Below are 21,203 nucleotides of genomic sequence, written 5' to 3' on the forward strand. Positions count from 1 at the left end.
TCATGGTTGTGGGCACATTGTTGGGACTGTCTCAACCTCAGTTTCTTCATTCCTACAATGGGGACCAAAAAAATAGCAAATGCCTCACCTATTTCAGAGCAATGTTGTGAAAGCAAGTGAGATGGTCTATGGGCGAGGGCTTTATAAACTCTACTGCACACAGGAAACAATAGCTATTAGGGTTAATGTAAGTGAACACATGAACGAGGTGAAGAACACAGATTATCATTGTATAGCGCAGAGAATTATTTTAAATTAATGTGCTACATACAGTGGAATAAATTTAAGGTTACGGTCCTTCTTTTATCTCTCTCCAGGCCCTTGGACACACACTTGTCGTATACTTAGATATTGCTGATGGATGCAAAATAGATTTACCATGATTATAGATTCCCAGCATATGTCTTTTGAAAATCTACAACCTGACCCTCCTATACTTTCTCCTGGTGGATCAGAATATTTTTTTATGAATTGGACCTTACTTTGGGAGAACGAAGTAGATAAGTGCTACCAAAATAAGAAGGATAGCTAACACATGTATAGAATTTACTGTGGCTGGCACTGTTCTGTGCACTTAGCTGACATGATCTCATTTACTCACAATAACCCTAAGAAGGCATTTTATTATCCCCATTTTCAAGATAAGGACATTGAGGCATAGAAAATAGAACTTCTTCCATATTTTCCAATTGGAGGAACAGATTCCCGCGGGACCAAATGTTTTCTCCAATACTCCTCCACTTCTTTGCTATTGTTTGTTTGTGGTCGCTTTTGGTTTTGGGGTCTTCATTTACCCCTCCCACAGCTGGGAGAGGCTTCCTAGCTGATTCTCTGGGGCACCCTATCAGAACTGGGTCCCATAACAAAATTTAAGCAGTCATCTCATTGTTTACCAACATGAATGAGTGCAAGCAACAGGTTTGTACCTTTTTAACTTTATTCACAGAGGAATGAATCAGCTGCTATTATATGTATATAACTGGATTCTTACCTTTACCATCAGTCTGTAAACTACGGATGTCAGTCTGTCTGAAACGTGACCTCAAGAGAGCCAACCAGGATCTCTTCTGTGGATGCTTGCAAAGTGTCTAGAACAGGGTCTGCCACATCGTGGGTACTAAATATTTGTTCAGTGAATGTGTGTCCTGATTTTGTTTGATCTCATAGCCTGGATCTCTATTTACTAAACTGCTGATCTCTGAAGTGACTAGGAGGCAAAGATTAGCGTTTAACATACTGATTGATGTATTCATATTTATAGATCCTAACTTTTAAAACATCAATTTCTTTCCAACTTTCATTTCCTGAGGCTTTTCTTCGTTCTCCACTGGCAATTCCTTGCTCTCTATAGTTAATGAGACATCCTCTGGGAGGAGAGAATGCAATGTTTTGGAGGCAGTTCTCAGTGCCCTCCGCTTTTGCAGTAAGAGATATCAAAGAAAATACGGGAAAATAATGCAATAGAAAGGAGCTGCTGCTCGAGCTTTGAGGCTCCACAGAGGAGAATTTCACCAGGAGCCAAGCCAGTTTGAGTCACCCATCAAGATTTGCCCTGAGGTGAGTTCCGCACATCCGCGTTAGGACTGGGAGACACGCCTTCTTCTCACACAAACCTTCCAGATCCAGGCGTCTCGGAGGATTCAGGGGTGGTGCTACAAGTCCTGCCACTTGCAGTCCTGACGGGCAGGGGCTGGGGACAGTGCAGCGTGGGGCCGGTCCAGCGCCACAGGTTGGAAAAGGAAGGAGCTGTCCCCATGATGGTTGCTCTGTAAAGCAGACCCTGCGTTTTGCTGGTGTGGAAGCCCCGGAGTTCAAGGGCTTGGGAAAGGGGAAGGGAGCCTCTGAAACCTGACACCCAGCCGTCTCGCAAAGGAAACTTCGCAGGCTGGTGAGTTGGGGAAGCCGGGCTGTTCTTGCTGGAATGTGTACCCACCCACTCAGGGTTTTCTCAGCTGCTAGCCTGGAAAAGGAAGTAAGACGTGGATGAGGAGCAGCAGGCCGACAGGCGAGCGGAGCCTGGTTGTGTGAGCGCCCTAGATCGCGCTTCCACAGAAATCCTAGTGAAGACGTGATGTGTGTAGGAGGATGGCATCGGAAAAGTCTAGCTGGCTGTCTTTGTTTTGGTATTCCGCATATCAAACAGCTGGTTAGGATACAAAGCTAGGCACTGCAATGCCAGTGTCCTTCCATTTGTATCTCAAAAAACAACCAAGAAATTAATAATAATTATAATGATAATCACGATTGTTTATATAGAGTTTCATTTAAGAAGCGATTTAGTGAGGCAAGCCGGGCAACTGATAGGACATTTCTTTGCACGTCCTCAGGTGAGACAGCTGTAGAAAATCAAAAGTAATTTGTGTCTTCCAATTTTTTGCTCAGTTATTTCCAAATTCTGATCCAAGTGTTGCAGCTATTACGGTGTGAGCGTGTGTGTTCATTCAAGTGGTCATAATAAATTAGTTTCCAAAATAACATTATTTAGTTACCTGAAAGCTATTGAAGCAGGTGAAATGCAATTAGCAAAAGCTAGAGAGGCTGCCTTCCTGGGAAAAAGTTGTCTTTGGTTAAAGTCACATCTATAACATGTTTGCTAGCTTTTTATTTCAAGATCTAAAGCTAAGAGTATAAGATTCCAGCTGTTTAAATGGTACACTATTAAGCCCAAATTAATAACAGTTTCAGTATGATTGGCAGCAAAATTATTATTTAACGTAATAATAGCTATGAATTTTGCTTAAAAATGTGTGCTGTTTTTAATATTTAGTTACATTCATGCATGTTCAGTAACATTATAAATATATATTATATACATGGTTATATAGTTCTAAATTTTTAAAGTTAACAGAAAAGATGGGCTTCAGCATTATAGCCTCAGGTATTTAAGTTTATTGAATTTTCAAGTTACTATCAAGTCCAAATTGTAGTAGGAAGTGAGAGCCATTCTCCCTCAATATTTTTCACAGTTTCCTAGCATAATCTTCTACCCAGATGGGATCAGCCTTTCTTGAAAGCAAGAGGGGATTCTTATGGATGCCCAAAAAAGGGTAATCTTGACAGTAGTTTAATGTTAATGAGGCTTTCTGCTTAAGAACTGACTATGGCCTCCCATAAAATGTTACCATCATTGCTTTCGAAAGGGAAATAAAACATTGCAGATGAAACTGGAGGAGCCAGTTCTCATAGTTGCCAAGAAAGAATTAAAGGGATCTGCCGTATGTAGGCAAACCACAACTCTCGTAGGCTCTTTTTGGAACAGGAATCTTTGACCTGATAGGGAAGGTAATCCTACAATAATTGATCGACCCAGCTCATTGGCACACCAACATATACTAAAATTACCTTTTGGTTTCTGAATTACTTTTCATGTATTTAACTATTCTTCTAGAGAAGTGGAAGTTTTCCAAAACTCCAGGTGGTTCAGAAGAGAAAGCTGCTCTTTTCCCACCCTCACTCTGGGAAATTTCTGGCTAGATTTTTTTTTTCTTTTCTTTTCTTTTTTTTTTTTTTTTTTTTTGGTCTTTTCAGAACAGTGGAGCGTAAAACGTAGACCATCTATTCACATAATGCTCAACTCACAATTAATCCAGTTTCTTGAGTTGATTCATCAAGGCAGGTTGACCAGTAGTGCAGCTCTTAAGCAAGCCATTGTAATACTGTGATGCAGGAAAACAATTACACTAAAAACAGGACAAACAAGTTGTTTTCGTGATGAATTTGTCGCTTTCTAAAGATGGCGGCTAAAGGGGAATGATTTTTTTTTTTTTAGGTCCTTGTGAGGTGTCTATGGAGCTTAAGTTTATTATATAGTTGTAGGAAGTGGCAATATCACTAAGCACAATAAAAACCGTATTGTAAACCCCATAAATGGAGTTGTGAATATTACTTAATTTATTTCATGCCCTTTGCAATCAATATTCGTGTTCTCTAAACATTAACCTTCTCTCACAGGCCCTCCTTCCATGAAGAAAATATGTCTAGCGTACCAATAATGAGAATAAAACTCTGTTTAACACGTAGTTTAAAATACCTTCCATTAGACACCTAAGCCAATAAATAAATTAGTAATTGTGCAAGTTTCAGTGCTATTAAAAAATGTAAAGTGTAATCCTGAGCGTAACCTGGGCAGGGGAGGGAGACTGTGTGATGCAGTGGTGAGGAAAAGCCTCGGGGAAGGCCCTCTTTTTAGAAGATCACCATGGCCTCCGTGAGGAAAATGTATTGTAGGGCAAGCGGAGTAGGAGAGAGACCAGTTAGGAGGCTATTTCAGTAGACCGGAGATGACAGTGGCATAGAACAGGGTGGAAACAGTGGTCCCAAAGAGAAGTAGATAGATTCAGGAAACATTTGAAGGCAGGACTGACAGGACTTGCTGGCTAATTGGATAAGGGGTGGGGATGAAGGAAAGGAAGAATCAAAATGATCACCAGGTTTTATACTAAATAATACTGGGTAGGTAGTGAAGCTGTTTCCTAAGGTGAGTAAACCTAGTGTAAGAACAGGTTTGAAAGGAAAGTAAAGAATTGGTATCCAGCCCTTTGAGATCTTTTTATATATCTGAGTGGAAATGTCAAACTGGGCTTTTGGATATGAGAATCTGGAGTAGTTGGAAGAAGTCACAGTCAAACATTGAAAGCTGGGAATCATGTGCCTGTGGATGCTACTTCGAGCCACACATTCAGGACATCACCTGGAGCGATAGTAGAAAGAGAGAGAAAAGTAGGGCCCTAAGGGCCAAGCTCTGGCTTAGTCTAACACTGAGGGATCTTGCATAGAAGAAGCCAGTAAAAAGCCAGTGAAGAGGGAGGTAAACCAGAAGAACATGTTGTCAGGGAACCCAAACCAGGAAGTAATTAAAAAAAAGGGGAAAGTTCAGTTTTGTCAGATGTTTGTCAGATGTTGCTAGAATGATGAGTGACAAGAGGACTGGGGAGTGATGAGTGTATGTGGTAATTTGGAATCATTGGCAGTTTTGATAAGAGATGGAGTTCTTAAAAATAAGGAATTCAGATAAACTAACTTTTAAAAATTTGAAAATAGCATTTCCTATTATCCCAAGATAGATACCACTAGAAAAATTCATGAGGCTACATAGAGGCTCTAATACAATCAATTTTTAAAAATGCCTTGTAGAATGGATGAATAAAGGAACACATAATTACCAAGGTGTTAAATGAGCTGTAAGCATAGTATGAGGAAGAATAAAACCAAGAGTGGGCTGAAGTTTGGAAAAAATGCTAAGGTGAGCCAAAGATTCTTCTAATGTTGTTTAGAGCAAAACAGTGAATTAAGGAAGTTAGTGGATATGACAGAAAGTGGAATTACTCAGGGTCTATTGCTTCCCTCTTCTTTCCAATGAAAAGAAATAGTGTTCAAAACCAGGAAGGATAAGACAAGACTAAAAGAAAATTAAAAGAAAAGAAAGATGAGAAGTTATTATGACTGGAAGTAACTTCTTTAAGTGGGAAAGAATAACATCAGGAGCAGTAGAGAGGATCCGTCTAAGGAAGCATTGTTTCAGTTGAGACCTGACAGACGTCTGGGTGCCAATCAGGCAAACACTTGAGAGAGAACAATCCAGACAGAGCAAAAGCATCTGCTGAGTTCCTGACCTAGGAAAGAGCTTGATGCATTCAGTGATCTGACAGGAGAGTTTAGAGAGTGGAAGGCAGGCGGTAGAGAGGAGCACAAGGTGACACTGGAGAGACCACTTGGGAAGTCATTGCAGGGACAAGCTAAGACCAAAGACCAAGAAATGCAGCACCCCAAGACTTATTGGCTGTAGAGACAGCTTGTAGTAGAAGTTGGACTGAATCCCCTTCAAGCTCTCTTCCAAAACTGTGATCTTACAAATACAAGAACGCAATTTGTTTGATGTTTGACAGATATTTTAGACCACAAATTAAGAGATAATGTGTAGTGAAAGTGTAGTTAATACAGTTATAAAAAATAGCATAGATCGAAGTAAATTAAGTTGTAGCTGCCCTATAAATCAAATGTTTAACCTCCAGAAATACAGGAAGAAAAATTTTTTTTTAGTAAGAAAAACTATATTCAAGGATATCAAGACTTGCCCACATAATTTTGGGAATAATTTCAGAGAAGGCAGATTAGATGTCATAAATTAGTGAGCTTTACATCAAACCATTAAGAAATCCATCCCTAATAAAATCCTGCTAGTGCTGAGTAATATAGCTATGGGTATGGCATTCATTCTCTGTAATGCTTGATGTTTTCCTGTGTGAAAAATGAAGGAATAGATTGATTCTTTTAATGTCCTTATTGTCTAGCTTTATACCTGGGTAATTTACAATTCTTGCTATATATATATATATATATATATATATATATATATATATATATATGGAGAGAAAGAGAGAGAGTTGTACATATATGTACACACAGAGAGAAAAGAAGAACGAAAGAAATGTATAGACACTATAAAAGGGAAAAGTTTTATTTTAAAAGGCTTAGGGAAAAAGTACAGGTTTTATTTTAGTCTTCTTTCTGTAGCACAAAAATTTATTTTTAATTATAGTGATATTGGGATCAACCCAATATGTTTTCTTGTTTCTTCTTACTTTAAATTGCTCAGAAAAAAATGAAACTGTGTATTAAATCTGACCTGAGGGATACACCAGAACAAAAATAACTAGAAAAAGCAGAATTGCTTTGTATTCTATTTGTCCAATCGAACTTAGGCAAGGACCTCAGAGCCTCAGAAGTTCATTAAAAGAATTACTCAGTTCTCATGGTCTTTTGTTCAGAATATGCTCTTCTCAAATGTAATGTTGATAAATGTTTCTGGACATGTCAAAATATTTCAAATATAGAACACAATTAACATTTTTCAAAGAGGAAAAGATAAAGTAGGCATCTCTTAGTGCTTAAAAAAAAAAAACACGTGGAAACCTTTTCCAAGATCGAGAGCTTCTGCATATTGATTCGGGTGCCTCCCTGGACTGACTTTGTGCCTTTGATTTTCTGAAGTTTTCTCCCAACTGCTGGGACATGCAGGAACAATGCAACCCATTTGCTCATTTCTTAATTCTTTCAGTGAACTCAAGATAGATATCACAACTAACTATGTGGAACCTATTATTCCCAGGCTCTGTTCCTAGTATCCCTCCCTCATTCAATCTCTGATTTCAATCTTCCTAAGGTTGGGAATAACTGTTGTCAAATGCAGGCTCTCAGGTTTGGAGGTAAAAGCTTCTACTAGAAACAATACAGAAAACAACACTGCAAAACATATCTTAGAAAAAAAAAATCACTTTAATGAACACGTTCTGGTTTTCACAACTGAGAGTTAAGACATAATGAAACAGGCATAAATAAATAGAACATGATATGAGAAAGACCTGTTCCTTAAGCTTTGGTTGGAAACGAGATGCTAGTCAATGAAGATGGCGTAGTAGTAATAAAATGAAATGAGCAATTTAATGAAATGAGGTCTGGTTTGCTTCTCTCTCCAGACCTCACTAGGCCATTATCAGGTGCTAGTTATTTTGATATCAACCTATACAATTTCCCCAATCGCCCTTGTTAGATTTTAATTTTTCACTTATCTACTAGAAAAACCAAGCAAACCAAAGTAGAATGCATAACTCAGTGCTGCACTGCTCCTGGGTACCTCCTTAATTGCGGTGTACTCCTCCCACCCCAGGAATTTACATACTTGATGAGAATTCATTCTGCTTGAGATTAAAAAGAGGTTCCCTGGTTAAAGGTGAGGGCCAGTTGAAAAATGGAGTGTCAGGACCCTTGTTCAGTGTGTTTTTAACTCTAACAGTGAAAGTTACACCTGCCTGTGAGGGTTTGGTCTCCTCTGCAGACTTGAAGAAAGCCTGGTGTGCATATGTTTCCAGTGCAAGCTGTGAGGATGTCTCTGAGTTCTATGTTGTGGTTTTCTCTGTAAAACAACAATATGATAATAACTGAGTTGCTGTGAAGATGAATTTGCCTTGAATTATAATATTCTTCCTCCTGGTTCCCATTAGATTTTCCAGTCAAGTGTGGTTTTCATGGTTCTAACTTCCTACGGGTTTTCACTCCCATTTGACTTGTAAAGTAAACTCATGCATGAGGCCCAGGGAACCAGAAACTAGTTTCCTATCCTTTAGTTCACGGAAGGTGTTGGATTTAGGTGATTTTAATGAAATAGAGCCTTGAAACATGAGGTCTTTAGTCTAGAGTAGTAATGTTGATTCTTGAAATCAATATAGTAAATATTTATACACCTACAGGGATACGCATCTTGAGAACAGAGAACTAATTCGAAAAAGAAAAGGAACAATTCAAATTCATAAATGTTAACTATATGTTTAAAGAAAAAGTTTTGTTGGCATCATCATATTTTATAACCAACAGTAACATTTTTATTTTTCAGGAAACATGTTTTTAAAAATGTGGAAATTTGAATAGGAGGGTTAAAGAAATAGCTCAAAACTGCTTCATAATTAGTCCTTTCTACGATAATCATATTATTGTGCGTGGTCACTTGATCCAAAAGACGAAAATAAGAATCCCCCAAATTACTGACATCCTTTGAAGAGTACAAATTCTACCTGGATAGCATGAACTTTAGAATATGTTGAGCTAGTTATGTTAAAATTGACAACGTTATTTATTATAATAAAAGATCTGTTCACCATATTAAAATTGATAGTAGCAATTGAGTCGCTGGTATAATTTTTATATATCTTAATTTTTATTAAAAAATTCATTAAGTGCCTTTTACGTATCAGCATCATATTTGGCACTTTGGTTGTAAAGATGAATAAGACATAGTTCCTGCTTTTGAAGAATTTATAATCTGGTAAAGTAGAGAGTAACATGAGCAGATAATTTCAGTGTAAACTGGTAAAATTAGTGGTTTGAATACTGGATTGTGGTAATAAAGAGAAAGAGAAATTTAAGGGGGCTAAAACTAGAGAGATCATTTAGGAGTGGGAAATGAAAAATGTCTGAAATTAGGTCAGTGATTGTAAGATTAGAGAAGAAAAGTCAGATTAGAGAACTTGTTAACGAGTGGCATTGGGATAAAGGAAAAATTTTTATAACATCTCATTGCTGGTTAAAGGAGGCAATAGATGGATGAGTAGTGGTCCCCCAAATTGAAAAGAGGTATAGAAAACATGAAGCACATTGAGGGAGGAAGATATACTGTGTTTGGGGTATTTGTGGTCATTCATTTGGATTTGTTCAGGAAAATGGCTTCCAGAATCTAAACATCCTAGGAGAAATCAGACTGGTAATAGTGACTTAGGGGAAATGTAAGGATGTATCTAATTATATATGTTTATCATTATTATTATTGTTAAATTGGGAGGATATATTAAATAAGCCGATAGTTCTTAGTTTATGACTATGACATCATTTATCCTTTATTGTGGGGTGATCACTTTTCTTTCCCTGAAATATTGTTCATATTCTCTCCCAGCTGCCCTGTGAAAATGACAAGTCATACCTCAGTAGGAGTGTGTTCTAGTACCATAGAATGGAAAACCTAACAGATTCCTAAAATGATCAAATCTATTGATTTGGGCTCATTAATATCATGCCTTAATAACTGATACCCAGCCCATATTAATTTAAGAACAAACTAACTCCCATTCTCTTCATTTTACTCAGTAGCTTTGTTCTAGTTCTGCTATGACTGAACTTATGACACTTTTAAGATCAAATTACCAATGCATACAAAATGTACCTCAATGTTCTAAAGGAATTGAAGACTAATTCTCTAGTAATGATTACTTCTGCTACCATGTTTCCCGAAAATAAGACCTAGCAGGACAATCAGCTCTAATGCATCTTTTGGAGCAAAAATTAATATAAGACCTGGTATTATATTATATTATATTATATTATATACCCAGTCTTATAGTGAAATAAGTCTTATAGTCTTATAGTGAAATAAGACTGGGTCTTATATTAATTTTTGCTCCAAAAGACGCATTACAGTTGATTGTCTGGCTAGGTCTTATTTTGGGGGAAACATCGTATTTCTAATAAAATGTAAAATATTGTCAAGTGATGGACCTGAAAGTATATGCCAAGTGATTGACTAAGTTTAGGGAAAGTTATTCTCTCTCTCCTCACTCCTCTTCCCACTTCATCTCCATTCCCAGGATAATTCGCCTTCCAGTGCACTGTTTTAAAAAGTTTGGGGAATATCTTATTACATTTACAAACATTCTTTATACAACCATTTGATTGTCTCTCATTCTCTGTTGCTAATATTTCTGATTATTAAGTAATCAGTATAAGAACATTCTGCATGCCCGCTTGTCCAGTTGAAGTGTTCTCTCTGTGTTCCTTCTGGATTCCAGGTGGTTAAAGCATTCTTTGTTATGGATGTATCATTTCAGACATCTAGTTCTGAACAAATGTGTTTTTCATAAAAGCTTCTTATAATATGCCAATAGCCCAGTTATTTGTGTTCTGATTATTATAGATGGAGAAGCAAAATCCTAAAAAAACATTTAATGACTCACCTGTGAGTAAGACACATAATCCACATCTAGAAATTTCCCAGTCAGGATTTCTAATTAGAACCATGTTGACTCTAGTTCTTTTGAACATTTTTCCTAATGCATTTGATTACTTGTGTTACTCACTAAGCTATTATCTAACTGTGAATCTTCTAAATTATCCCTCTACATCAGTATTTCATATTCTCTTGGAAAATATGTTTTTTTCTTGTTGGAGGTTTGTCTATAAGCAAGTTAATATAATGGGCACACATCTCTTGTTTTGCAGAGTATTTGGACTTGTGTAGGAGTATTATAATAATAATATGAAGAAAAAAGCACAAATATCATTAACACACACAAAGTCCTCCTATAACTTATGATCAAAGTAAATTATGACTCTTTGATATGGTTGTTAGGAGTGAAAATCTGCATTGACAATAAGTTCTTGATTAAAGACTGACAACAAGCACCATCATTTCCAGCTTTGAAATATTATCACCAAAAGAATGTATTCATTGAATGCACCAATTTTTGGGTCTAGGCCATTGCATAAGAAGATCGAAAGTTTGATAATTTTCCTTTTAATGGGCTCAGTTTGGCAAATTCTACTTTTCTTACAAAGGCTTCCGGTTTGGAATGATTTTTTACATATAACTTGTAGAGATTTCAGGACATTCATAGAGTATATATGCCAAGGTGTGAAAAAGACGAAAGAAGGTTAAAGTAAACAAACACTTCTCCCATTCTAGACATAATCTTTATGAGTTTAGTTTCTTGTAACACAATTGCAGGAAACTAACACAGTTGCCATAATAATGATTTTGGCAATTGTGTTACAAGAAACTAAGCTCATAGAGGAATGATATAAAGGCAAAATTGAACTAAATGATCCAGGCAGATAGTGAAGTCTTTGCCAAACCATAGAGTCTCAAGGATAGGATATATAAAGGCAAAAAGTAAAAGTTTTTGTCTACTTAGGGTCTTCCTCTTGGCCTGATGTATTATCTAGCACCCCCAGATACTGACAGCATATATGTAATCCAGCACTAATTAAGACAAGTCTAAGAAGTAAACTAGACCTTGAATAATATCTTTTGTTTTTTAAGTAGAAAATTTCACTTAATTCCCATTACTTTAAAATTACTCTGTTTAACTGAATCTAAAATAAATTGATACTAGAGTTAAAGAGGAGAGTGAATATTTTTATGATATCCATTGCAGTGGTGAATTTCCAGGACTACATTTATACTAGGGCAATGGTGTCTATAAGTAAATCCATATCATTCTTAAGAATAGTTGCTTGTGCTATGAAGCTTTATTAGGGAAGAAACAAAAGATGCTTTTTTGTAGACTTTTTAGAGAAAATGATATATCCTCAGAGTCTCCGATGTAATTGGAAATAATGAAGCTTTTTATAAGGCCAAACATTCCCTGGGGCCCCAAAACTCCTGCCTGGGCAAATAATTTTATTGTATGTCTATTTTATCATGAAAGTAAGATTGTCTCCTTGAGTCTTTTTTTTTTCTTTGACATTTATTCACAGTCGAGCAAAGTACTTTCTTTTTAGTACAAGTTGAGGGTAAAATTGATTTCTCTCAGAACTTTATCTCAGAGCCCACTTTTCTCTTTTGATATTTTTCTACCTTGTTTGGTACCAATTTTTTACTACCAAGCTGGAAAATCAAAGACTTGTCGACCAGTCTTTCTGATGAATTAATTTCTGCTGAAGTAGCTATACTGAAAACAACTAACAAATTACTCTTCTCAGTAAGCATTTTGCTTTATAATATGTAGCAAAGATCCAAATGCATGCCGAATGTGAGAAGTTCCAGGCTTAAGAATAGATTTGTAGGGGAATAATTTGGGGCAAAAAGAACTTTATCAGTTAGAGCTGATGTTGCCCATATGGATGATGGCACTATGGTCTGGAATTTCTGGAGCAGCCACCACTTAAAATCTTCCATTACCAGGGCAGATTCTAGGCTAGATAAGGATTCAAATCCATGCTTCTGAAAATATGGTCATATTCCTTTGTAGAAAACATATCCTTTTTATAGAGTCTCTTAAGTCCATCCTCAGAAAGGGAATTGGTCCTTTCTTGGAGTTTGAGGCTTAATCACCAATATTATCCACTACACTGGATTGTGTATCTTTGATAGTTTAAGTTCTAAGTTTCCTGTCTCATGGATGAACATTATAAGTATATATAAATAGACTTGGTAAACTGGCAGACACTGTGGTTAGTCCATAGACTAAAGTAATAGTAACTCATCAAACTGACTGAACATTTTTCTATCAGGAGTGCTGGCATTTTTCTTAGCTAACCTCAGCCAATTGCTAGTATAAGAGGTAGACTTATAAACAACTCATTTCTCTACACAGGTCCAGGTCCACAGTTACAAACTAAATGGCCAACCTCATAGATACATGATATAAAAAGATGACTTGGGTATTTGCATCTCAGTAAATTCTTAACAGCATTACTGCCCTCTGAGTTGTTACCATCAGAAACAGACACCAGTAGGGGAGGCCAGATGGCTCCGTTGGTTAGAGCACGAGCTCTGAACAACAGGGTTGCAGGTTCCATTCCCACATGGGCCAGTGAGCTGCGCCCTCCACAACTAGATTGAAGGACAATGACTTGGAGCTGATGGCCCCTGGAGAAACACACTATTCCCCAATATTCCCCAATAAAATTTAAGAAAAGGAAAGAAAGGGAAGGGAAGGGAAGGGAGGGAAGGGAAGGGAAGGAAAGGAAAGAAAAGGAATGGAAAGGAAAGGAAAGGAAAAGGAAAGGAAGGAAAGGAAAGGAAAGGAAAAAGAAAAGAAAAGAAAAGAAAAGAAAAGAAAAGAAAAGAAAAGAAAAGAAAAGAAAAAAGAAACAGACACCAGTATACTTCAGCCTACCAGCCTGGAAAACCACACTTATTATTAATACTTAGGATAAAATGGTTCCAAATTGAGGATTTAGGCACTTCACAGGAATTACAAAGAGATAACAGTTTGACTTTCCTTACAGACAAAAACGTGTAATTGATTATAGTAAGCAAAATGGAGTCCAGCGTTTGCCATTTACACAAATTTGGAGGTGTTGTCAAGAACAAGGTACGTCAGATGTCTCAAGGCAGAAGACTGCTATGTAAGATAGAGCCCTAAAGTGAAACTAGTTCATTATGGGAAAATTGAGTCCTGGTTTTCTGTCTGCACTTGGCTTATTTCCACACAATACTTTATTTCAAGTCAGAGAAAGTTAGAAAACTGACATGGAACTGGTTGACCCACTTGTTTGTAAGAAGGGATATGTAAATATTTTCTTATTTGTTTTACCATAAGGAAAACATAGGTCAGGTGACTACTGAAATTTTTGGAAAGATTTTTATGGGCTTTTCTTTGTAGAACTATGAATACTAGAACACTTAATCAAATGACCTGAAATCATTTCTGGTCTCTTTTCAAGGACCCAAGGTTTTTTTGAACTATTTTTCAGAAGAAGATCTCTGTAAAACTTTACGTGTAAAAGAAAATTTGGATAGATATTTGCAACTAATTTTTTAAGCATAACACAGTTTATCAGGACATTTTCAAGTCCATCAAAGCTTAGATGATAATACCAAGGAAGACAAAGAAAGTAACCGTTGGGAATATAGCAATAGGATAGGTAGAATTCGTTTGTCCTGTGGGTCAAAACAGAATTCAGAATATTGACTGCAATACATTTCAAGATGCCGTTGCCATTAGGTTTTATCTTTCTTTACCTTTAAGAGCAAAAATGCCTATTAAAAACATTCTTAGTTTGGAAGGCTACTGCAACTAACAATTTCACCTTTGAGTTGCTAGTTTCATACAACAATATTTGTTGTGTCTTGAATTTGTGCATTTGTAATAATTTTGAATGAGGAGAAACTCTCAACCTCTCTAAAGTCAATCACTGACCTTCAAATTTACTTGTACCATTGTCACTGGGTATTGTGTCAACAAGTAACATAACCGATTGCAGTTTGTGGTAAAACTTTTGCTGATGACTGAGGTTCAGGAAGGCACTAAAATAAATTAGCACCATGTACAGTTGACATTTTTTAAAGCTTTGCATTAATAGCATACCTGTACCCTTAGATTTTCAATAAAATTCCCTCCTTTGTGTTAGCAGTTGTAAACTATCCTATATCAGAAAGACACTTCTGACTCTCTTTTAGGAGAACTTGCTCCTGAAAGTGGTTTGAAAAATAGGCCGGAGGTGTTTTTGCAACCATCTCTCCTGTGTGCTCTCCTGATTCCCCAGGAGCCAGGGGTGATAGCAAAAAACCAGCATGGGACCTGCTGACCAATCAGAATATCAGGAACATTTAAGCCATACTGGCTTGTACCTACTACATGTCAGCTGGGCCAGGTGATCAATGTCAAACTATTATAAAATAAAGCAGAGCTAACTGACTTACAATATGATCTGTAGACGATGTATTACAGAATTGTACACCTGAAACCTATGTAACTTTACTCACCATTGTCACCCCGATAAACTTTAATAACAAAAGGAAAAAGAAATCAGACACATTCTAACCTTCAACTCAACCTACTTGATTCTAACACTTTAAAATATCATACGGTATAAGAGGATTATTTCTATTCTTCTGAAATATAAAATGTGAATGATGAAGTCTTCTTTTAAATATTTCTTCAAATTCTATACACTTTGACCAAACTGGAGCTATATATTTTTCTTCATTTTCAGGTAATCAAGATTAAAATAATTTTTAAAACCATGAATATTAGGGCAACCATTCCTCATCTGTGGGAATCTGTATGCCAATTGCTCATCCACGTAGGTTTAGGATCATGTCCAAATGAAGGACAAGAAATGTAAATGCCACAGGACTAGAAGAAAAGTCACTCCATAACCTTGAGATGGCTTCAGTGAAGAGGGAGGAGGACCATAGGAACCAGGGTGGAGTGTGAAATAACAAGGGTGTGACCAAGAACCAAACCAGGTTCATGTATGAAGTTCAGTTACAATTATGGTTTATCTACATATCAATATCCTCTGCAGGAAATAACTTTGTGGGAAAAGACGTTGAATTAGCCAACAACCATGACAAAGAGCCTTGCGTTAAAATATCTACAGAGCTCTGTCGTGTTGATAATTCCAATAATTTTCACTGTATGAAAGATCCAAGAGAGTGAATTAATGTTGGTGGTAAGCTAAGTACAGACAGAAAACTAGACTGAGTTCACTTAGTGAGCTAATTTTAATTTAGGGCTACTTCTTACGTAGTAGTCGATCACTGGAGGACCTACTATGTGCAGCATCCTAGTTGAATGGACTGATTTGCTTCACTACTAGCGCTACAAAACTCACGTGTCTTTCCCAACCTGCTTTCTACCAGTCTTTGCCTAGTGTATGTTGTTGTGTTGATGCTACAGTGAATATGTGGGTGTAGGAGAGGGGGGAATGGCTATTCCAGGTTTAATAATGTTTTTCATCTTCAACTCTTCAAGAAAGAGTTTCCCCTCAGAACCTGGTGTTATAACTTTTACTAACAATTTGGCCAAACTTAACTCATTATGTATTAGGCTACTTTTCCTTCAGACATATTAGCATCATAATATTTGGTTATATAGTCTGATGCATTTTTCTAAGTTTAGGGTAGGACTCTATTGAAGGAATAAAAAAGTCCCTCTGAATTTCCCTTGTTAAGCAACAATGGATATAATAAAAGGGTCACTGCAATAGGAAAAAAGTAAAATTGTAAAATAAGTTAATACTGTCTCCTTTTCAGGCTCACCCGTTTTCTCTTTTCCTTTCCCCAGGGACCTGAGTCCTTTATGGGACTCCCCTGGGATCTGCTCCTCTTGCCTTTGCTCCGACCTTTCTCACATTTCCACAAGGTTATCAAAGTGTACCAGTCCCAGGTTCCATTCCCTCGGGGCCCTCCCTTCTGCTTAATAATCTGATATTTTAATTGTTGCTAATGTGCTAATTGGCCCAAATATAATAATGTTCATTTTGGGAAACCATATCATCAGTACTGATGATTTGCTGATTGTGTACTTGTGAATTTGCCTGCTGGTTAAAATTCATTTGTAACCCCCACATCAATACCCCTGATGTATTGTGGTCATCCACAGATAGGCATGGAAACAGGGAAAAATTTGAGTTTCCTGATGTGCACATTGGAAGTCAAACAAGTTGACAACCTACTTTCTCGTTTCAGCTCTCACACTGCATACAAGTGTCCTTTTCACGGTTTACTTAGTGCCACATTTTTTGCATTTTTGTGGAAGTTTTTCTGTTTAAAATGGTCCCCAAATATAGTGCTGAAGTGCTGTCTAGTGTTCCTAAGTGCAAAACGGCGGCAATGTGCCTTGAGAAAATATGTGGCTTACAGTGCTCTTGGCCATGAATTCAATGCTCAGGAATCAACAACATATATTACATATATGTTTTTAAACAGAAAGACACATACAGTTTCTATTGATCAGTTGCTAAAAATATTATGACCAGAGGCTCGCAGAAACTACACCCCGTATTTCCACTGGGAGCACAATATTCCCTGATTCAATGTTTGCAGTATCTTTATAAAACAAAACTGCCATGTACAACAAGAATCAACTGTGTCTACTTCCTCCCAAGAAAGTGTTTGCAGTAGTTTAGTTAGAGATAAAAATGGATTCAAGTAGCTAAATAAAGAATGAAAAACAAGGAAAAACAGAGTCATAAAGTCCAGAAGGACCAAGAGGTAAAGTAGTTTAACCAGAGAATCTTTGATGCCTATTATGTTTAAGCAAAAAACTGAATTTTGAGCTTCCAGGCAACAGAGGCAAAAAATAAAAATATTAATGATAATAATAATAATAATAATACCATAGGTACGATAGCTTTTCCTATCAGATTAAAGACAGCATATCAATTTATTGGGAGAGAGACTTTTTTCCCCCATTTTTCTATTGTAAGTGTAACTATGGCACAAAGCGCATAATGGGTAACGTTTCTAATTGTAGTTTTATAAATGATGTAGAAATGGACCTGATAGGATTACCTTTATATTGACAATAAGAAGCCTGAGGCACTAACACTTTTTCTCTGTTGTTCTATGAAGGATTTCTACAGGGATCTAAAGTTTGTGTAATGCTGGGAAACTGACATACAGTGCGCTGCTATCACAACATGTACTGACATGGACATTCTTAAAGAGCTCCAGCTGAAATTATTGTAAGGGTGGAACAACCCAATCCTCTGATAGATTGGAGGGGGTAATATGTTTGAGCAGAGTGCTGTTTGGGTGCCTCTAAAGTAACTGTAGAAAAGGACATCTGCCTTTACCTATGGATTGGACAATCCACATGCGGCAGCCCAGAATGAGGCAAGCTGGGGTTTCCAACCCATTCCTGACCACTCCAGTTAAGCACAGGATGTTAATTAGAAATGTCATGTTGATTATGAGTTTAAATATACCTGAAGCTGTCCTTCTAAGTCTTGACTCTTACATATCCATGTTCATTTTTATTTATGAATTCATTCTACCACTGGTGCTGAGAATTTTCTGGTAAGATTTGGAGTAAGGTACAAAGTATAAGTTCAAATACTGTAATGAATAAAGAAATATGAAGAAAAAAACAAAAGATTCAGCCAAAGCTTATAAACTCATTTAAACCTTCCCATATATATTTTATGGATTGATCGTTGATACCCAAATTCTTGAGCTGAAAATTCCTGATTTTGTACTGGTTTGAATATTAACATAGCTCTTGTCATAATTTATAAAAATCAGTGTCTGTGGCTCTTTTGTAAACTAGCAATTTTTGTATAGAGATTTTTAGATTGAGTCTTGGGCCTTCACATTGTGAAAAGATTAAATGGGAAAAATTAAATGGAACTTATTTATAAATAAATGAACCATATTTCCATGGACTCTAGGTAAGGAGACATTTAAGTAAGAATAGGCTGCTGACCTACAGGGAAAAAAACTGAAGACGTCAACAAACTGAGGGAAAAAAATTTTAACCATCATAGTTTGTAAAAGATAAACAATTCAATTTCCCTATTTTTAAAATTAAGAAGAATAAACAAAAAATTTGATTCAGTTTTATATATAACAAATACAATTAAATGGACATGCAATTTGATTTATCTGAAATAATATGAGTTTCATGCAGATTACTAGCAGTACCTTATCAGAATGTAGTGCATTCTGGAAAACATCTATTGAATAAAATATGTATAAATATAAAAAATATATATATATATTTCATGGCATAGTGTGGGGTGATAAGTAGTGGGAGTTGAAGGGGTACTGTGTTTCCCTGAATAAGACCTAGCCAGACAATCAGCTCTAATGTGCTTTTTGGAGCAAAAATTAATATACGACCCAGTATTATATTATATTATATTATATTATATTATATTATATTATATTATATTATATTATATTATATTCTACATATTACATAAGACTGGGTCTTATATTATAGTAAAATAAGACCGGGTCTTATATTAATTTTTGCTCCAAAAGATGCGTTAGGGCTGATTGTCTGGCTAGGTCTTATTTTCGGGGAAACACAGTATCTAAAAGTGACATAAAATCCTCAATCACTCATCGCTTTTTAGACATAAACTTTGATGATGTAGACATAGCATTATATACATATTTTTACATTTTGTTCTTTCAAAGAAAATGCTCCCTTTTATAAGGAATAAAGAAGAAAATAAACAGAAAATTCAGATGATGACACAAACACCTCTATACAAAAATGGCGACACTGAACAAATGGGGCCGTTGCCTGGCCAACAGCATCTCAGGGGCATTGTTTTAAATGTTCACTCCTGAGTTGATTTTTAAAAGCATGAATTTGGAATTGTAGTACTGGCTGTTCAAAAGGGTTGATATTGATTGGGAGAAAGTACAAAGTTTGAACATGGGGAAGTCAGGCCTTGCCTTAACCTCAGCATGCCCTACTCTGGTTGCACTGGGGCTAGAGAGGATGATATCCTGCCTTACCACCACTCCCAGCCCAGCATCTGACATACATCCTGACAACTATTCAGGGAGGCTGAGGCTCTCTCCTCAATGGGATGATAGCTTTTGTTCAACTGTTTTTAAAATTATTAAGTTTAAAGACTCTTGAAATATTAGCTTTCAATTGTCATGTCCAACAGGTAATGCCCTTTCCTCCAACTCCCCACACCCTGCAGTATACAAAAGGCAGAACACTTCTTTGGGAATGTTTAGACTGTGTAGACCAAAATAGATTTTAGAGAATTCTTTGAAAAACCATTCACAGTGAAAAACTAGCCATCTAACTTATTCCTGTCTCTGATAAGCTATGAAAATATACTGGTTTGATAAGTTAAGTGACATTCTGCTTCTCCCTGGCAAATATTTACTCATACTTTTAAAATAAATTCACTAAAGGTAGACTCCAGTTAGAAACTTAACTAGTTAAATTCTTTGTAATTTAGCAAAGACTCCTCTCCACCCATAGACCATCAGTCATGTATTGTATTAAGACCCCCCAACTCTGAAGGACAACTACCAAGCCCCTAGATTATGCCATTTTGTACATTGTCCAAAAACACCTGAATAGAGGTCAATCATATTACAATAATATCTTCCCTTCTAAAAAAAGAATTTAGCAGAGTTTTTCTATAAAGGAGACTCCCATTTTATTCTAAATATGATTACATTTGTATAAATGTCAGTTATAAACTGACCTGTAACACAAGCACTGCATAATTTGAAGTATATCTGTATATGCACTTGAAAACAAAGTACTTACCAGTGTGTCATGTTTCACAGTTCAGTGACTGATGTTAGTATATAGAAGTGCTTATTCACCGCTCTTTTTTTTTGCGCTGATTTCCATGCTCAAATATAAATTTCCCGACTTTGGGAATACATATTCTGAAAGACAGGGCGATATTGTTTTGTGTGTAAAAGCAACAGGCTGTGGATTCTGATAGAGATGGATTCAAAACTGCCAATCATTAGCTCTGTGATTCTGGACAAGTTACTGAACCTTCCTGTGTTTCAGTCTTTTCATTTGCAAAACCCACAACAATTTTTGTGAGAATTAAGTGAATTAATGTATGTAAAGTGCTTAGTATAACAGCAACTCAACAGGAGGTTGCTAATGTTAATTCCAGTTATAGTCCGGCAACTCAAGAAATGGTTATTAATATTCTACTTATATCTAGCTACACTGAAAAATCAGAGTATAATAGAATAAAGCATTCGATAAAGCAATAAATTCCTATCAATTTTGTTTTCTAAGTTTATTATATGTATTAGTTTTTGTCTCCCTATATTGATTCTTCACTCCTTTTAGAAATTATTAATTTATAATTTTTTTGTAATTATATTTGTTTTAAAAATATGTAATCATTTATGTGGTTCAAAATTAAAAAGGCACAAAAGTATATAGTGAAAAGTACCCTTCCTTTGATTTCCTCTTAACTCCCCTCCCCAGAAGCAAATCTTCAAATTCTGTTTTATGCTTATATAAATAAACAATTAGATACACATATTCTTCTTCCCTCTACTTTTCTTGCACAAAAGTTAGCATACTGTCTAGGGTTGTCAAATGAAATACATGACATCTGGTTGAATGTACAATACTTGTAACACTAATGTACAATTAGTGTTATATCTGAAAATCAAATTTAACTGAGTGTCCTGAATTTTATTTGCTTACTTTGGCATCCCTTAAATTACCATCTCATTGTTTGGCATCTTG

The 21,203-nt window shown here is 36.2% G+C and overlaps 1 protein-coding gene across 3 annotated transcripts in view; it reads left to right on the forward strand.

Moving 5' to 3' along the window:
• Positions 1–21,203, forward strand: part of RAB27B (RAB27B, member RAS oncogene family) — a 125,690-nt gene that overhangs the window by 70,905 nt on the left and 33,582 nt on the right. The window contains exon 1 of one of the 3 annotated variants that reach the window (XM_033087567.1): positions 1,644–1,888. The exons of 1 other annotated variant lie outside the window; for it this stretch is intronic. The gene's annotated coding sequence lies outside the window, so the exon portion shown is untranslated. Of the gene's footprint in view, positions 1–1,643; positions 1,889–13,461; positions 13,581–21,203 lie in introns of those variants that run through there. One more of the 3 variants, XM_033087569.1, reaches the window with a different exon arrangement.

Source organism: Rhinolophus ferrumequinum, chromosome 19, assembly GCF_004115265.2.
Source record: "Rhinolophus ferrumequinum isolate MPI-CBG mRhiFer1 chromosome 19, mRhiFer1_v1.p, whole genome shotgun sequence".
Classification (NCBI taxonomy): domain Eukaryota; kingdom Metazoa; phylum Chordata; class Mammalia; order Chiroptera; family Rhinolophidae; genus Rhinolophus; species Rhinolophus ferrumequinum.